Below are 19,231 nucleotides of genomic sequence, written 5' to 3' on the forward strand. Positions count from 1 at the left end.
GGGTAGAAATTGTACATCTCTGAGGAACAATTAACTGCTTTGTTGATCCCCTGAGGTGTACCGTAAGCCATAATACCATAAATTATCCCAAGGAGAATTTGTCATAATAAATCTAAATTGATAGCATTAAAAAAATGATCATGCATTTGTACTTAAAAGTGCCTTTTTTTTTTTTTTTTTTTTAATTTTAAGGATTTTGCATTGCCAATTTGTGGGGAAAAATAAGTATATTTTTTTCCATAGCAATACAGAAAGCTTTCTATTTGCATGACACATTAATCACAGAAAAATTAAGGACACAGAAAAACAAATATGATAAATCACATGCCCTTTTGCCTGATATATAATTCAGCATCAGGACTGTATACATCATTAACTACTGTGTTTGCCATTAATACTTCAGAAAAATGTGTGAGCATATAGCTGCATCATAAAGCTGTTAAAAAAGAACACTGTCTTTAATTTTTCCTGCTTCACCTTCCTCTACCCATTATATGAAAATCAACCATACTGTATACCTTTCCATGCCTAAAATGCATATAAAAAAATTGCTATATGATAGAATCTGCAAGGTTTGCTGTTCAGTGACAGTATTGCCTGCCTGAGAATAGGTATGCCATACCTACATCACATTATTCTCCCCCTACCCCTGATATAAAATCTTTCATGACTTGCCAAGACACTATTCTGTTCCATTCAGTCTCTCACACAGCACTCAGCCGTGCTGGACCCAGGTGCCTCTCAGCAGGGGGTGAGCAACGTGACTCTCTTGCATCACATGCTCTCTCACTCCCCAGGGCAAAAATTCTATACACTGAATGTTTTGTTCAGCATTTTGTTGTTGTTATTTTTCTTAATGTGCACATATATAAGTTTAGGCAAAGCAAGTCAATGAAAAAAATCCTATACTTAGAGTGGAAGGTGCTGAGTCTTGCCCTTAGTTCTTTGGAAAATTTATTTCAGCCTAAGTCAGGCCATTGACTGCCTTCCTTAGCACAGCCACATGCCAAATGAGGCTGCCAAATGTACTCTCATTCCTGCCCACTCTTGTAAATAAAGACATGTTTAATTATATTAACTTCAAGACACTTCTCCAAATATCTATCCTCTCAACCATAGCAGCTTTCAAAATAATTCTCAATTTTTTAAAGAAATCACATTCATCTCCAGAAATTCCTAAATATATCCCATGTTTCAGGCATCTTGAAATCTCTTTCTGCACAGACTATTTTATTTGGATTCACTGCTTTGGAAGAAAGAGCATGACTGCTCTCATCAGGCTCTCTAGCACCCAGCCTTAGTAGTGGACAATTTTAAAGAAAAAAACCACATGTATGTTAATAACACAAAGTGATAACACTGGGAAGATGAAAATAAAATAGTAAAAAAAATCTGGATCTTAACATGCAGCTTTGCACTGGGTTACTCCACTTGGGGTGCTAGTGGTCTATCATATTATTTAACAGAGAGGAACTGCCCTAAAGAAATTTTAAAGTCTATATATTTTTTTTCTGTTTCTGTTAAAAACAAAAGCAGTCACAAATAAACAAACAACAACAAAAACAAACAACAAAACTCACTGGGAACAGACTCATATCCTTTAGTATGTTCTTTTACTTTTAATCCTATAATTTAATATATTTTTACGTATTTCATGCATAGATCATAACAATTATTCATGCATGCAAGTGTAGTATAGTTATTCTAGCAAATGTGTAGCCTCTAGCTTCTCTCAATAGATTCGTAGGGATCATACACATTAGACAAATAACATGATAGCAGTTCTGGCATTCAGAACATCTAAACCTGCACCCCTTCCTTCCTCTTTTGTGAACATGAGGAGCTCATGCTTTCACAGATCTTTGTGAAGCTGGGGCCTGGAACTGATAATCTTCTCCAGATGCTCCAACTATATCACTGGCTATGTCACTCAGTTTCTTTAAGATACAATGTAAAATGTAAAATTGACTTAACATTTACATTAACATTTACTGTCTCTATCTTGACCCACAAGTTTTTCTTGCTTTTGCTTTTCTCTCCCTTATGTTGTTGTGGGGGCTGCAGGTGGGGGCCAGTGAGCAAGCAGCTGGTGCATGCTTAAGTGACTGGCCAGGGTCAACCCACCATAACGTATTAAAAGACGGAGTTCACATGGCTGTGTACACTCCACCTTCTAACTATGCTCCCACACCATTCATGAATAAATTTCCTTATCATTCCCAGTCTTGGTCTTTGAAATATTTTGGAGGAAATTGCACCAGGTAGTCTTTACAGCAATCTCCACTTTCTGGATCACTCCATGCTCAGAAGTGACTTCCTAGAGCTGCTTGAGTTCATGAAGGCACAATCCTCCAGTGCGGTGCAGCAGATCCCACACAACCATGTCTCCATATCATTCTTCCATGTCCTCATGACTTCACACATGCTTTTTCTTTTCCCAGGCAGGAGGTAGTAAAAATATATCACTTGTACGAGCCCAATACTGCATGGCACAACACATGAGACCCCACAGGAAAAGCACTACATGTGAGACCACAATTATAGCCACAGCTATAAGAAGTGCTCATAATGACCACTAGGAATAGAGCAACCTCACACCATCCAGTGCTTAACTTCTACAGATGCTTAGCTTAGCTTCTATAAATGTTAGTCCTTACTTGGGCTCTTGCCCTGACTTTGTAGGTTGAGAGCTGAAATGGGGGTTTCCCAGGCAACTCAAATCTGTCTAACAACTACCCATATCAGCATGCATAACAAGGTCATCACAGTATGCTCGCTATTTCCCATGGCATCATCTTGTTTCTTGGCAGCTATAGAAAACAGATACACATGGTGCTTGCTCAACGTTGGCTCCTGGTGCCAGCAACCAGAAGCCAGCTGGACCAGCAATCCAACTTCTGACAGCCAGTAGCACTGACCAAAGCTGATACAACACACTGTAGAGAAAAGCTAACAGAAATGGTCCTTGTTTGGTCCATACACCAGATGTCCTGTGGTGCCTGGTCTGTCACCCTTGAAAGCTCTCCTGTGTAGTATGCAGTGACTGGGACCATCTTAAGGGCCTGCAGAATGTAAACAGGTACTTCAGAAGCTAGTGCCATCATAGGAGTCACATAAAGAAGTTAGCTAGCACAGCAGGATGGGTGAAGCCATTAGAACTGCTATACCCACTGAGGCTGTTTTTACCTCCTTTTAGTTTGCGAATCACCACAAATACCATAAATGACTTTACGTTTTCTTCCAGGTTAAGAATAAAGAATATTAAGGACTACAGATTAAAGTATAGTTTTCCAAAAAAAATATACAGTTGTTTGATGGGATCCTCCATTTACGTTTACTTACCGGGACCTACTAATTAACCACTGTTTTTACATGGCATGATTATTTTTAATTCCACATTGTTGTTTATCTCCAATTTTGGGGTCTAGAGAGGAAGTACATTAAATCAATGCTAGTATCTTTAATACAAAAAAATGTAATAGACTTTAGAAAAAAAAAAAAAAAAGGTGGGGAGCAATATACTAGCTGAAAAACATCAATTTAAACTAGCCCAAAAGACCTGAAAATTTAAATCAATTGATTATCTTATTTTTTATATATGGATTGAAGCAAATATACTACTCCACACCTTTTCAGAATAATTTTCATGTTTCTTTCCAGTGCAATGAATATTTAGTAATTCAAAGAAGATGGAAGGATTTCGGCAAGACTGATTAAGAGAGCCCTCTCAGAATAATCACTGGCAAGTAGCCTTTTCATATGTTAAAGACAGAGGTACTGCAACATTTGGAATTACCTTTTGCCTATTGGAATTACTTATCTAAACATGTACCAGACATTCCATTGTTCATCACAAGCTGCTATTAGTTTATCAGGCAAAAATAACTAAGTTCAACCTCCACTCCCATTAATTCTTTCTACCTGTCCCTGGTCTTCTTCCATAATTTTTAGACTTGCTAAACACCATATTGACAGCCAGAGAAGAGGGCCTTTTACAGAGGTATTCTAAGATTATAAGAAAGAAGTAAACAACTCCAGTTACTGTTGTAACAAAATATTTCACTGTTATCATTATTATATCAGTTTATCTTTTTCCATTACTGTAGACACAAAAATGTTTTTGAATGTAAAGGGCTGTTATAATTAGAAATACTAGGTAAAGTACAAGAAAAACATTGAGTTTATTCAGTAGTTGAAATAGCATTTATGATGAAAGTCTAATTTGTTAAGGAAAAAAAAAAGACAAAAACAAAGTAAAGGCTGTTTGATAATATTAAGCATTCACATTCCATTGTTTACATACCCACAAAGGAAACTATTTTATGTCATTCATTGCTGTGACACATGCAAGCAATATAATTGAAAGCAACAAAGAGAAAAACACATAAAAATGCCTTCCATCTAACTTAACAGGTGCCTTTAAATAGAAGATTCTACAAACAAAAATAATTTTGTTTTATATAGACTCAAAGAGATCAGTCTGCGCAATTTTTCTCAAGCAGTCTCTGAAAATAAACCTTTGAGAAAATCTCAGATTACCAAAAGGATTTGATTTTATTATTGTTCAATGTGATTTTACTTTCAAATTAGGCAACACATTCTTTTTAAAGCTAGTGAAGTAATTATTTATCTCATCATCAGACTTCAAAACAAGGTTCTGGGGAAGCTGTTTAAGAAGAAATACATAATCTTTAGCATAGCAGGTTCACATCAGTTTGGAAAACAAAATACTAACAAGAAAACAAAGAAAAAAGGCCAAAACTCAAGTTCATATGGAGAAAAAATTACTTTCCATTATGTGCTTTTTTATTTTGTTTAAAATGAGTAAAAAGTTTAAAATAGTGCTAATAATTTGGAATACATAAAAATATATTTGACCTAATGAATCACTGACATACTGGAATACGGATGAAATATTTTGATAAAATAAAGAATGTGCTTCTATGTTTGAGGCAGCTGAGTTGTTATAAGGATTCGTTCCCCACTGACTGTTGAGGACTGTTTACCAGTTATGAATTACACTGGCAGTCCAGCATTTTTACTCCACTCACAGTTCCTTTTAGAGGATTAAGTAATATTTTAGAATGCATTTTACCATTTGTCTTTACTGTACTAGGACTTCATATCCACCTAGCCTCAGTTACCTGAATTCAAATCAATGCTTTAACTTTTGATCAATTTAGAAAGTAAATCAGAGTAAAAAGTGCCATTTGGCTTGGGTAACAGTGTTGTACAGTCACAGCATGGCTCCAGGATTTCATGACCTGCACAGCTTCCACTTTGGTTTTAACGGAAAGGGAGCTTTGATCCAAAAGAGCTTCAAATGTGCTGTGTTCCACCTACTTGAAATGATACCACAGTTAGTATCAACAGAGAGGCTTAACCTAAATTCCTTCCAGTTTAAACAAATCTGAGTGTCAATGCATTGCTTTTTATGGGAACATTCTGCTCCATGGGACCCAAATAAACCAGACCCTTGAAGTAGAATTACCTTTGCCTCACTTGTCTTCTTGAAGTGAGCACATCAAATGACACTTGGCTTTCATTCCCTTAAGGTATGTTTTACTAGAATAACAAAAACTCCAGAAGAAAATAACTCTTAGAACAAATAAAAGTCTGAACTGCTGGGCGAAACTTGAGATGTTTGTAAATAAATCTATCCCTGCTCACTATTCTTAGAGTGAACTGACCTTTCTTTTAGCTCTCCTTTTCAGTGCAATAACTTTATTGAGTTTTTGCCTTGACAGGCTGGAGAAATGGCCTGACCACAACCTCATAGAGCTAAACAAGGGGAAGTGCAAAGTCCTGCACCTGGGGAGGAACAACCCCATCCTCCAGAACATGCTGGGGGCCAACCAGTTGGAGAGTGGCTAGGCAGAAAAAGACCTGGAGGTCCTGGCAGATAGGAATTTTGCCATGAGCCAGCCATGTGTCCTTGCAGCCAAGAGGGCTAATGGTATCCTGGTCTGCATTAGGAGGAGGGTTGCCAGCAGGTTGAGGGACATTATCCATTCCCTCGAGTCAGCACTGCTGAGACCATACCTGGAGTACTATGTCCAGTTCTGGGTTCCCCAGTACAGGAGAGACATGGATATACTGGAAAGAGTCCAGCAAAGAGAGCGAAGATGATTTACAGACTGAAGCATCTCTCCTGTTAAGGAAAAGCTCAGAGAACTGGGACTGTCCAGCCTGGAGAAGTCTCAGGGGGGTCTCATCAATGTTTATAGATACCTGAAGGAAGGGTGTGAACAGGATGGAGCCAGGCTTATCTCAGTGGTGCCCAGTGACATGACAAGAGGTAATGGGCACAAACTGAAGCACAGGAGGCTCTGTCTGAACGTCAGGAAACCCTGTTTCACTGTGAGCATTACTGAGAACTGACACAGGTTGCTCAGGAAGGTTATCCTTGGAAATATGAAAAAGCCACCTGAACAATCTGCTTTAGGTGGTCCTGCTTGAGGAGCAGGGTCAGACTAGATGAGCCCCAGAGGTTACTGCCTACCTCAACCATTCTGTGATTCGGTGATTTCTTCCATAAAATCTGCCTGTTGCCTCAGAGCAAGGCAGAGACCAGCTCCCTTCTAACCAGCACTACCCTTTTTATCAAAATACATGATGTATGTGAACACACATTATGAAATAAATGTCACAGTTTAATTATTAGTGATAAACATGCTCCCTTGTACCTTCAAACCTTTAGTTCATACAGCAAGATAACATTTATTTTTGCATGCTACTCTAAAAAACATCATTGTTTGGGAGATCTATACCGTGGAGGGAAGTGCGGTGCTTACGAATATTGACTTTGGCTGATTATTTGCTTAAGTGGCTATTTCAGCTTGCTAGTTTTTCTTGCAGATCGTGTTTGGAGTCTGGGACAAGTGCTTCTTTTTATTAGTATTGCAGACACCCAGACAGATTTTCTAGAGAAATTTAATGGTCTGCATGTAGTTCGTATATTGGCACCGACTGGCAGGGCATACGTTCCTCCTCACTTGATGCGTTGCAGGACTTCTGGGCAGACAGAGGATGTATTTGTGTAGGATAGTCATGATCTTGTTTTCTGCTTTCTAATCTCAACTAAATTACACCACAGATTCCATGGACAGAGGATAGTTAAAACTCTTTTTCACCTGTTGTAGAACGTATTACATTATTTGCTTCATGCATTATGTAAAACACACATCTACTACCCTGTTAATTTACAACCTTATTTCATTTTCACTTCCACATTCCTTTTCTACCTAGCAGGTTTGCAATGGATGTATTCTGCCAGGCATGCCTTAACTTAAGAGTGGAAACAGCAGATTCTTTTCTCTCCATGTTTTTACATCAGTAACATGAATAAAATCATAATTTCTCTGTTATTGCCTAGCAGTAACGCAATTATCATCACTTCATAGCAATAGTGTAAATTACACTACTACTACTACAATAAACCAACATGTACAGTATTTCAGTGCTGTATGAGCCAAAGGAAGTTTCACTTCTAACAGTGGGAGATACAGATACAGTAGTTAGTCTTCTGCTCCCAAGGGAAATGCCTTAATTCTCTTTGGCACAAAACATTCCCTGGAAATACACACAGTTCAACAGAGAATGCTACAATTAAATACCGAATTCTGCTCTAAAATAAGAAGTTCATTTTAAATACTGAATGTCTCTTGCATATTTTTTCTATCATTTTTAATTTTATTAATACATGCAATTACCAGTATGTAGTACTTTTCAGCTTCAGAATCCCATAGCCAAAATTAGATCATAATAAAATATTTCTGTGGAACTTTTTTTAATTTCAATAAAAGGTTCTCTTTCACTCCTTTTTAATGTGAATGTTCATTTTAAAGGCATCCAATTTAAACACTATAGCACTATGACAGTGCATTACAATAAAACATAAAACTGTCAGAATTAATTAATGAACAGTAATTACTGTAATTTACAGCAATTCTGTCTGACAGCATCTAATTACCAACAGAGCATCCCTATGACTATAAAGGTAAGCATTTTATTGCTTCTCATTTTTTAATGAGGAAATTGAGGCAGAAATGTTAATTAAGCCCAGAATACTGAAAAATTAGATGTCCAGAATTTAGTCTGGTATGTATATGTGCTTAGATTTAAAGCTTATTTCTTTTTATGGGAATGGCTCCTTATTCTATAGATTCCTCTATTACTTCAGCATATTTTCAGAGAGCTAACAGTCTGATTGGGAGTGGCAAGAAAATTCTGCAGAATATATATTTTGCTAGGATTTTAGTTTCTCATAAGGGGCCGAATCCCAAACATGTAAGTGGAGCTACTAGATTTTAGATTAGCTGGAAGGGAATAATTACCAGTAATTCAAGTATAAAAGCTTCCAGGCTGTTTTCTGAGATTACACCTCCTTCAAAAATATCCACAGTGCTCTTTAGATACTGTTTCCTGAAAAAGTTATCACATGAAAGAAGCATGAGGATTTGCAGCATATTAAACTACATGTGCTGTTATTACGGAGTAGCCCAACACCATGCATATCTATTCCCTTGTTTCCCCGCTGCCTTCAGTAAAAACAGGCGGAGCAGAAAAAAAGCCAAATACCTTAGAGTAATTAATACAGTTTCAAACTAAGTCTATCTCATGCCATGAGTTGGTTATGACTACTACTCAGGATGCCTTAATGGATACAGAGAAGGTTATGCAGAAGACCCTTTCTGATCCCATCTAGCCAGTTATAGATGTTTCCATCATCTTCAGGAACAAAGTATGTAACCATATGAGTACGGGTGAGAACTAACATCAGGTAGTTTCTGATCACATGCCCTTTGTCTACCCATCCATTACAATTGGAGAAAATCCAAAACCAAACCCAAACACAACAGAAGCTCATGCTGATGCACTACTTGTATCATCACCCTACCCTGGTACTCCTCTCCCCCAGATTATTAGCTTATCCACAGCTTTCCCTGCCTGTCCCACCTTCATCTTTTGCTCTAAGACACACCTTTCCCACTACAATTGCCATATAATCCCATGTTATACCATACTTCTATCAAAACTATAATTTCAAGTGCCACTAAGTCTCCTAATTATTGATAATATGATGTACATTACATTGATAGAAGGATGAATTCATACATGTCCATAGAGTTTTGTATACATATTTGAACACAAGGCAAAGTATGCTTCTCTCAAATATATTCCTTGAGCAAAGACATGCCAGGGATGCCTCCACTCCTTAAAATTTCCAGAATGCAATGTAACAAGACAACAAGTGCATTAAATAAAAATAGTGGAAATACAGTATACACATAAACACTCCTGAGCTGGAAAATTTATGCCTTTCAAAGCAACACCATATTTCATTGTGCTGTGCAAATTGAACCTGTCCCCTTGGAGTTCATTGTTTTCTGGTTTGTTAACATGTGAATCTGCTTACTTTAACCAACAGGTGGAAAAGATGAATCATCTAGAATAAGACATGTGAGACTGCGCTGAAGTTCTGCACATACCATTGCGCAGTCTTTAATTCATACCTGCCACAAATGGCAAAAGTGCCAGTATTTTTCTGAAAACCGTGGCAAATAGGAACACATTGTAAAAATGCTCCGAAGTAAAAATATTTCCTCTTACTTTGCTAAACAGTAGAAACTGTGGAGTCATCCTTGCTGTATTTTTTTTTCCTCAGTAAAGGTTAAGAAGTCAATACTAAAATCTCACTTTCCATTTTCCAGGACATGGGTAGTGCATAGACATACAGATCATCACTGATTTCTCTCTGACAAAGAAGAGAGAAAACCGAAACAGCATAAAAAATACAGGAGTTTCAGTGGTCTCTGGGCTTGGACATAAAAGATATTTGTCAGGCTTTCTTATCGCCTTTGTTACACAATCCATGTACAGTTATAATCAGTGGTATTTAATAGATCACCTATAGTCTCTCCTGCATCTTCTTTCTCCTTTTGGCTCACTAGCAATGTGTTACATATACATGCTGATATTCAAACATGCCTGTAAGTCTAGGAAGCTGCTGTAATTCTTACAATTCATACTGGTTGTGCTACGATGCCATATCCGAGCATGTAAACAAAACGATGACACGAAACAGCATCAGGGCTTGGCATGAATTATCCACTCACCTACCTGCACTTTAGTGCCACATCTTTCTTAGTTAAGTGCAAATTCTGCAGGATCTCCTTTTCATTTGAAAAAAACCAAGCATCCTGGGCCTCTTTTGTAGCATCAGGCACCCAAACGTGAACTGAGTGTAAATGGATAGAGCTGGGTCTCTGTAATCCTCACAACAGCCAGCTCTAGTGCCTCTGCCACTATTCCTAGCTTCACTAAGCCGCAGAAGAATAAAACCTGACTTGAATTTTATCATGCTTACTTGCAGACACTGTGAACATTGTCGACAATACAGTCACCTAAGAAAAGCACGATAAAGGCTCCTGAAAGCCATGATTTGTCTGCTTACACGCCACAGGTATATTTTGTGAAACAGGAACTTGGTTGTCAGCAGCATAACTACTTAACTGTGCATGTTTGATGGGGAATCCCATCAGCATCTATATAAATGAGCTGGCAATAAAAGGAGACACCTTTGAAAAGTCCAACAGCTGCTGCAAATTACAGTGTTTCTCTTGTATTAGAAGATTATTCCCCATTTTATCTATGCAGAGGAAGGTCACTGTTTCGCAGAGGAATTTAATATTCCAGATTGTAACTTCAGTATGATTAAGAGCAATAACAACAAAATTAAAATACTGAAACACTCAGTTAAAAGGGACACATTTATTGGACATTAAAGCCCTGTAGCAGTTTGAACAAAAGTTCCCGGTTACAAGGTCAGCTCCTGAAAGGCTGCAGCCTCAGAAAGCCCAGATTTCCTGCAGCTAAGAAGCTGTGTTGGCAGTTTTCCAGCATAATTTGTTCTTGATATTTTGGCTAAATTGGACCATTTCTATGAAACATTCCTGTCTGACTATTCACTACATTCCAACAAAATATGCTGAATTCTTTTCCTTCTGATATTTTCTCTACGTTGCTCAGCTCAGCTCTTTAGTTTCACTGAACTGTGTTTCCACCACTTAGAAACCACTCCACTGCTTAAGGACAAAGCATGCTGCCTGGAATGCCATATAACACTTTAAAAAATCAAGTGTGATAGTAACAAGCAATATGTTCTATAAGTCCTATTGATCAAACTTACCTAGATAAGCCAGCAGACTCAAAACCTCTTCTTTGGGACACTACAGGACCACAAAAATTACTAAATTGAATACAACTTGCATTTACAGTAGAGCTTCACTGTATAAACCTACTAAGAGGCAGCAGGTTTGGGATGCAGTTCATGCAGTCTTGCTCTAGCTTCATACTGTGGTGGCTGCAAAAGAGCTGCAATGCAAATAAAAATCAGGCTTTTCTTTTTCTCATCATTTCAAGGGTTGATTTCAAATCAAGACTACTTGTGAAATCAAGATCTTGAAAGTAAAGCAGCAAGGTACAGTGAACTCTGAGGTCTTCTGAAGACAACACTTTTACCCGCTTTTATAGGTTTTATGAAATAATACAGCGTAAAGCCTCAAAGAATTTTGAGAAAATATATTCTGCAGCAATATGAGAGACCTGCATAATAAAATACAACACACTCATTGCTCAGCAATTACAGACATTTCTTCCTATGAGGGGTGGATATAACATAGGCCAGGCCATTAATTTCATCTGGTAGCTGTCAATTTAAGCAAAAACATAAGGAATAAAGGGGAAAAAAACCTCTTGGATTACAAGCAACTTGGTAAAGTACTGCACTTCAAACCTGCATCTTTGATATAATTTCACTGGCTTTTTTATCCCCTGCAATCCATCAATATAATATAGCACATCTAGCTAGACTCTAATCTTTTAAATGAATATTTTACAAAAGATTGCAAGTGTTTTGGTTTGGCTCATTGGAAATGCTTTTTATTTAACGAATGGAAGGCAGACCTCAAGATGCATGTTCATGATTTTATTGGTACACTGCTGACATTGCTTTCTTGACTTAACAAAACCAAGATACTACAGTCACAGTTAGGAGTTTATTTCTCTTCTTGCTTACTGGCTATCAGTAAATCTCAGATAAGGTTTCTTTGGATTAAAAACTGTCAACAGTGAAGCCCAATACCAGTATTTATAAGAAACTATTTTACTAAATTTTTATTCAGCTTAGAGCATTCTTAGCAGCGTTCTCAACTTAAAGGTTAGAAACACAACATATAGTACAACAGTGTTCACAAAACAGGCCACGGAAATTCTGCTGTTTTCAGATTTGTGACTGCTACATAAAATATTTTGAAATAAAGATGAAATATATATTCATTAGAAAACAATGAATGTGGAGCTTTACGAATTCCCTATTTTGTGTTTCATGCCAAGAAGATTTGTACCCGGGGGAATTTTCCAAGACTGTAAGTTTAAACTCCCATGATAAAGGAGAAAGGTAGTTCAGTTCTGCTAAAGCAGGGTCCTTGGGAGCACATAGAGGCTGTATTTATACAAAACAGTCAGTAAGACTCAAGGGATCAGGGTTGCAGAGTAAGACATCAGTGCCAAGAACCCAGTGTTAACCATATAAGCATTTTAGGGGTTTACTCCAGACTAGGTCTGTCCTCTCTCAGCACACTGAACATCCACTCATAACTGAACCACACTAGATGCAACCATGGAACACATCTTCCAGCTGAGTTTCATTCAAAAAGAATTTAGCTTGTAAGCTCTCAGACTGCCCTGCAATGCAAAGTACATCACAGTAAATGGGGATGGCTGGGAGACTTGCTCTGAAAATGTTTTAGTCCACTATGCAGCTCATCTGTGTTTGTTCTGGACACAAATACTCAAAAAACACCTTGATCCTAGGACCCTTGCTTGTACTCGGTGATAGGAGAATTAATGATCCATAGGAGACATAAGGCTTCTAGACTCACTGAAAGTCTTAAAAATGCCTTTTTATTCCAGTGGGTGAGAGTTACAGACCTCACCTGTCTCTGCTCCCCTTCTGGCATTTATGACAGCACAGCTGAGTTTCATAGGGTACAAACAGTAAATGTTTTTTACCATACCACAATGCCCTAGAAACTAGTGAATAGTGCCTTCTCTTCTGATGTTGATTCAAAACTTATCAGGCTGAAGAAGACTCCAGCTGCATCCCACTTCTTAGATTAGTGCTCCAGCTATACTGAGTGAAAGATGGGTGAGTGCTGCTGCCACCTGACTTTGTGAAAGATCCAATCCTCTTACTTCAGTCAGTATAGAGATGAGATTGCAAGAGGACTGGAATTTCTGGCACCGGTTTCTCATACTGTACAGTGTCTAACTTAGCTAGACAGGATCACTGTCTGAAGACCTTCAACTTCTCTCCCTCTACTGGCCTTAGAGATAATAGTCAATATTTATTGTACGAGAACTGAATACGTAGGCTTGACTTACATACTCTCATTCCCATCTCTGATGGTTAGTAATTTAAATATAGCATGCCTTCCTATATTTATACTAAAAAAGAATTGTCCGGTGCTAATCTTTTCATTATACAGATAACATTTTTTCTTTCTTTGGTAAAAATCAAATAAGCTTTTGGGGAAGGGTGCAATAAAAACAAGACAGGTATATGATCGAGAAAAGGCATGGTCTTAGTAAGCAGCGACTCTAATACCTTATAAATTCATCTAGTTCTTCTTGAGTTCTTCAGGATATAATTTTATTTGTTTTCTTGTATAATAACCCAAGTTTATCCTTCATTTGTATCCTAATGTAATTTTAGAGCCATACATATTTTGATACATTGGAATCTGTTCCACTAGATGCACTCTCTATTTATTCAGAGAAAGATTCATGAAAAAGACAAGTTGAAGAAGAATCACTGGTTCTTATTGTGTAGCTGGTGAATGCTATAGATCTAAATCACCACCCACGATTTATTTATTTTCTACTGTTGGCTCATTAGTTGCATCCATATCTTTTCCCAGTAAAAGTCCTCTAAAATGGTTTCTAATTTGTTGGTACAGTTTCACCACTAACTGAGGGAAAGAAAAAAGCTTTTCCTACCTGCGATTGAGTGCTACATCAGCTTGTCTTAGCAAATGGCCAAAAATAAATCAATTGTAGTTTGCACTACCTAAAGAGACAAATCATTCTAATCAAAGTGGTGATTTACCAGACTACAAACTAGTGAGTTTTTTTTTTTTCTTTCATTAGACTTTCTTTCATTAGGATTTTGTTCTTTTAATCTTCATTCATTATGTGATGGAATCCTATGTGGCACTAGAATAAATAACAACACACTCCTTATATTGTTTAACAAAACTAGAATACTATGGTCTTCTAAGCCTTCTAAACAAAGGAATAACTTTGGGTAAAAAAAATCCCAAACCTATCAGGTTTTTTTCTTTTGAAACAGCAAAAGTTAGGATAGGTAGGACTACCTGAAAGAAGTTACATCATTTATGTTCCACAGCAGTTCTAAGAAATCCCCCCAAACATAAAGCAAAACACTCTGAAGCATTTTCATTCATCAAAAACATAATCTTTTGCTGTTTATGTTAGAATTTAGGTTAGGTTAAAACAGTGAGAAATTTTCAGAACAAGTTCATATGACAGTAAGGTCATTGTGAAGGAGGTGATGTTTTCCTGTTGGAAGAGAGTTTATGCATACGCTGGCTATTGCATTGACTTACATTGTTTGATTAGGATTTGATTATGCTTGACTGTACTACTTAAAATTTCCTTAACAACAATTGTTTGGTTTTTTTTTTTTCTTTCCAATTTTGCAATGTGTTTATTTGTATTTGATTCTATTTGGAACTGCTTAAAGAATAACTAAGGTTATATCATATCAAAGGTAAACAGATGATGGAACCTCAGTAGTTTTTTGAAAGACAATTTACTTTAAAGTTGGAAGAATGCTTCTGCACACAGCTAAGGTCACTGCATAATTTACGATCTTTTGTGAAAAAGAGGCACACTTTTATCTGCAAAGGAAGTTATTCTAGCGTGGATAATACATAAATCCACAAAGACATTTACTAATCACCTTTAGTCTTTTGTGATGGTTATTTATGACAAAAAATTCTAATTCATAATTATCAAATCTTAATTAAAAGATAGTAAAATCATAATGGGATGCTAATCTTACTATTAATGCTATAACGATCCATCCCAAACATACTTTAATTGTTGTTTCCCAGAGTTTACGAACATATTCCAAAGCAGCAAGCAGAAGTACTCCTCTTAAATTGTTTTGTCTTTCTTTGGTAAAGAGTCTAATCCCCGAAGATAATGTCAGAACACTTGTTTCCTTAAAGGGGTAAAGGATTTTATTCAGAAAGTAAATAACAAACTCAACACTGTCCTAAAACTTCACATTTAAAAAAAGACTAACTGCTGTTTGATCCAAATCTTCGATAGGAAATTATGCAATTGTTACTGGATAGAACATACTCTAAGTTCAAGCTATTGCACATTACATCCTTAAAAATAAAGGCAAGAAACACTGAAGCCTCTGAAACCACAAGTATTAAAGGAAAGAAGTTCAAAGAAACTAATAATGTGAAAACTCAATGGGCCACATTCCATGGAAACACTGCTCTAAGGCAGTTTCCACAGAAGTGAATTCGGCCTATTTCTTTATGTTTCATGACTTCTATTGAAACACGATAAGAATGACAAAGAAGTAAAAAAAAAATTAATATCTTTAATATCAGGCAGACAACAATAACAAGGAGACTTTAAACTGCATTTATGAGCAAGTAACAATCATTTCCACTTGCACTTCCATCCTATGAAATCTTAGTTTTACATATCCTGGAAGTTTCACTAATGTAAAGATCATAAATTTTGCCAAAACCAGAGACTTGAACTTTGCCTATATCAGAAGACATTTTTGCTTATAAATATATTGGTATATTTAAGTCAATCAGTCTTTTAAACAGTGGTGCTATTATAGCAAGCTCTTACCCATCTGGCGTATAAACTAGAGCTAAAGGCTCTTTTGATTGGCATAAATTATATTGGTAGAAAACAGATATGTACATACAACATTGTTTACAGTGTCAGTTGAAAACTAGAAAGTGTATCCCTAACTAACACAATTATGGTGGAAAATCATAAGTACACTTGGACTTACTTCTACTTGTTGAGCATCACACAAATATTTACAAATGAGAATATATGTTCACAGAGGGAAAAAAAAAAAAAGAGAGAGAGAAAAATAATCCATTTTGATTTTGAAAACCAGCGAGTCAGCTGAAGAATTCCGGCATCTCATTGTGTCTAACTGTAATACTGAATAAACTACTAACAGTTCAAGAACAGACAACTGAGGAAGTAAAGAGCTAGCAGCAGGAGGTGTTTGCAGTAGAGGCAGCATTAGCTTCAGTGATAATCTAGGCTTTCCATCTCCACAATATATCCTAAGCCCTTTATCTGATTATAGAATCCAAAAAGATAAGAAAAATTAGAAGTTCTTGAAACAGCAAGGTAAAATTCATCTGTAAGCAACTGGTAATTCCACCCAGCACTGAACTGACATAAATACATAGGATGTATTTCAAATTTACCTCCATATCTTTACTTTAAAAAGGAAAACAAACCTCAGCCTGTGCTAGCTTCTTCTCCAAGCTTTCCTCTCTCAAAGTGGAATTGTGTCTGTGAAGCTATCTGAGAATCTCTGAGCTACCCAAGAATGAGAAATCATTCTGCCTGAACAACTAATTTCCTCTTCCTTCAAAAAAGCTCTGCTTATGTTCTGTTGGTTGTGGTGGTATTATTAAATGGATAGTCAAAGTGGCCCAGAAAAAAATACTCCACAATTTAAAGTAAAAATAAAATATGTCAAATTATGATGACCCAAAGTAAGAGCTCTGGATATTAATGAAGTATTCCACAAACTACTATTTTGATAAAATATTTTATTATAACACCCAAACAAAAATATTCAATCTGCACATTTCTTTAATGCATAATTGTCTAGGGCTGATGAGGTCCAGAAAGTTTTAAAAGATGGTTTCAAGTGCTTCTAAGAGTGAAATTAGGAAAAAAAATGCCATTTGTATTAAGAAATAAAAATGTCTTCCATTTGTTTCATTGTGGATTCCTAATAGTTCTGTGCTCTTCAACAGGCAATTCATAGTGGGCTCAGATGCTATTACTATGTCTGAGATGTTGTGTGGGGAAACAAACAAACACACACTCACCCTTGAATTAAAAAAAAAATATATATATATACACATTTGCTTTTATTTACCAAATAAAGGAATTTGTCTGCTAAATTATCTGAAGAGACACTCTTTACCAAACAAGTTCCCTTTTTTCATGATTCACCTACATATTAATGATCTCTGAGCAGAGCTCCTTCATGGCCCAGGAGAGCAGCCCCATTCCAAAGAAGGATTTTACTCACAATTTGCTATTCTTATTATTGAAATATCAAAGAGAGAAAACTGGTATAAGGTAGTGGAAGAACTCAGCATAGGAAGGATACAGATGGGCAACAAGGACCTAATGAATCTGTAACCATGGCAGGATATTGCCTTATAAAACTCAAGAATCCTTCCTGTAGTAGATAACCTGAAACACCTGAAAATTGTGTCATGTACTTCTTGGGGCTGGTACAAATAACCTAAGACTGTCATAAGTCACTTTGTGGGAAAGCTTGATTAAATGATTTGCAATATCTAGGAACCTTGTAGCACTAGCAGTACCCTTTTTCACTGCTACAGCTTGAGGCTACTCTTCCCCCATCCTACTCCACTGAAATCCCTTGCTTTTTATCAAATGCCTTCTAACACAGAAAAACTGTGGCATAGACCCTATGGGTTCTTCCACCATTTTTAACTTGTGCAGAGGACCGTGTTCTCCTTTTATAGTGAGCAAAGGAGAGGTATAGTGGAAAAGATAATGTGCAATGGCAGGCATCACTTGAAGGATGTATTCGCTACCTTTCCTGACATTAGAATGTTTGCTTCATAATCCTGGCATTTGATGTTGTTCTGGGGGCTGGCTGAATCATTAATGAAAACAAGCTTTGGGCATTTTTAGTAGTTTACCTTGATTCAGAATGGAAGGGCCTCAGCTGACTTGTGTAGTCCATGCATCCTGAAATGAACTCAGACATACGGTGATTTTTGCACGCCTCCACATAGTTGGTGTCAAATCATAATAGTTAAGTAATTTATGTTAAAACTTTGATTTTGGTCTCCTAAAGAATCTTAATCAAGTAAACAGAATTACTAGCTACTTAAAAATACTTCAATATTTTTCAAATAATTACTAATATTCATATTAGTAAGTAGAAATAATAAATCATCTATTCTTTTCTCCAGTTTTTGCAAGTATCCCCAAATGTTGCTGTCATCTGAATTAAATTGATTTACCTGTGGCTCTTACTCAAAGTATTAGCTATAACTCACTTTTGTTCTGATTTGCACATACAGTCTTTCCCCTAAGAATGTTTTACATCTCAATAGCAAAAGAGCAAGTGTGGACAATGATGCTCAGAAACAATGGAAAGATCTGTCTGAGTGAGTGTGCATGCCAGTGGACTCAGGAAGATAATTTCCAATACCTTGAGAAGACATAGCAATATCATGTCTCTATTGTGAACATCCCTTCACATTGAATTTGCAGCTGCAACAAGGCAGCACCTTACCTGCAGGTATACACAACTATAAAGTTTCCTCTACAAGTGATGATCAACATGGTCTTGGCAGTGGAAGCCAGTATATCAGTGATTATTACAGACCAACATGAGCAGGACTTCGAGTGAAAAATGAACACAGCTGCTTTCCCCAAATAGCCTTCTCCTAGATCATTACTAAATAAGTCCAACTTTGAGGGTACAGGCTTTTTCTCCCTCTATGCCTTCACGAAACAGAGAAGTGTGAATTAAAAATAGGGGCAAGTGCTGGAATCAGATCCAGAGGACTGAGCGAGTCACTGAAGAAGCAGGTGGAGAGAAGCAAGAAGTGCTAAGGAAATAAGAAAGGAACAAGAGCTATTGCTGCTGGGGAATGACTGACTGGACTTCCTTAGCTTCAAATTCATGTAAGGCTGACTCCAGGGAGAGAGAATGGCACTTCTCATTGCACAAGGGGCTCATAAAGGGAAGAGAACAGAAGACACCTTATATCTTTTTTTTGTATCACAGCATCCTGATACAACAGATGAGGAAGTATCCTGGGATCAGTCAAAGAGGGAGTAAAGCTTCGCGCTTTTGCAG

General features: G+C 36.9%; 1 protein-coding gene across 12 annotated transcripts in view; it reads right to left on the reverse strand.

The window, feature by feature from the left end:
- TAFA5 (TAFA chemokine like family member 5) overlaps nt 1-19,231 on the reverse strand; it is a 402,443-nt gene that overhangs the window by 86,023 nt on the left and 297,189 nt on the right. Inside the window, exon 4 of one of the 12 annotated variants that reach the window (XR_010469607.1) lies at nt 11,192-11,376. The exons of the other annotated variants lie outside the window; for them this stretch is intronic. The gene's annotated coding sequence lies outside the window, so the exon portion shown is untranslated. The remainder of the gene's footprint in view (nt 1-11,191; nt 11,377-19,231) is intronic. 12 annotated transcript variants of the gene reach the window in all.

The sequence above is a fragment of the Columba livia genome, chromosome 1, assembly GCF_036013475.1.
Source record: "Columba livia isolate bColLiv1 breed racing homer chromosome 1, bColLiv1.pat.W.v2, whole genome shotgun sequence".
Classification (NCBI taxonomy): domain Eukaryota; kingdom Metazoa; phylum Chordata; class Aves; order Columbiformes; family Columbidae; genus Columba; species Columba livia.